The sequence below is a fragment of the Oncorhynchus nerka genome, linkage group LG24, assembly GCF_034236695.1.
Source record: "Oncorhynchus nerka isolate Pitt River linkage group LG24, Oner_Uvic_2.0, whole genome shotgun sequence".
Lineage (NCBI taxonomy): Eukaryota > Metazoa > Chordata > Actinopteri > Salmoniformes > Salmonidae > Oncorhynchus > Oncorhynchus nerka.
In genome coordinates this window covers 77,630,921-77,631,829 of record NC_088419.1, presented here as the reverse complement: position 1 = coordinate 77,631,829, position 909 = coordinate 77,630,921, and the positions used below count along the sequence as shown (strand labels likewise).

General features: G+C 43.3%; 1 non-coding gene across 1 annotated transcript; it reads right to left on the bottom strand.

Moving 5' to 3' along the window:
- Nucleotides 1-384: 384 nt before the first annotated feature.
- Nucleotides 385-460, bottom strand: trnav-uac (transfer RNA valine (anticodon UAC)). Its single transcript has one exon. It is a non-coding gene; the product is annotated as a tRNA-Val (tRNA).
- Nucleotides 461-909: the final 449 nt, after the last annotated feature.

Genomic DNA, 909 nt, shown 5'->3' with positions numbered 1-909 from the left:
TCTTCTGATATAAAATACCGTTCCGGAAGAAAGCAAACGAAAGAAAGAGGAAACATCCTCTCTTTCTCCTCTGTGAAACACCCTGTTCTGATTAATACATAAAAGGTGGTCCCCCTTTTATTTGAAGACTCTTCCACTTTGAAGAATCTCAAAAATAAAATATTTTCATTTGTTTAACTCTTTTTTTCGTTATTACATGATTCCATATGTGTTATTTCATAGTTTTGATGTCTTCACTATCGTTCTACAATGTAGAAAATAGTCAAATAAAGAAAAACCCTTGAATGAGTAGGTGTGTCCAAACTTATGACAAACAGATGAAACCTTTAGTGTACATGAACATTTTAGTAATTTAGCAGGCGCTCTTATCCAGAGTGACTTGACTGGTCCCCCGTGGGAATCAAACCCACAACCCTGGCGTTGTAAACGCCATGCTCTACCAACTGAGCCACACAGGACCACAGTTGAACATGTAGGAGAAGTTGAAAGCTGCATGAAAAGGAGCAGAACGGGTGGTCTAGATGCTGTCCTAGGTCCAGGAGGGAAGAATCCGGACCATCTACTGCTTAAGTGCGTTTGATAGTGTCACCGACGCGGGCCGCTCCCTAGGACTGTGGGCTCTCGTTTTCTTCGTGGCAGACGCGAGTAAGACATTTAAGCATGTTAACTCTCGCTGCATCCTCAGAGCTTGTGCAGACCAGCTGGCTGGAGTGTTTATGGACATATTCAATCTCTCCTTATCCCAGTCTGCGGTCCCACTTGCTTCAAGATGTCCACCATTGTTCCTGTACCCAAGAAAGCAAAGGTAACTGAACTAAATGGTAGCCTAGTGGTAAGAGCGGTAGGCCAGTAACCGAAAGGTTGCTGGATCGGATTCCTGAGCTGACAAGGTAAAAATCTGTTGTTCTG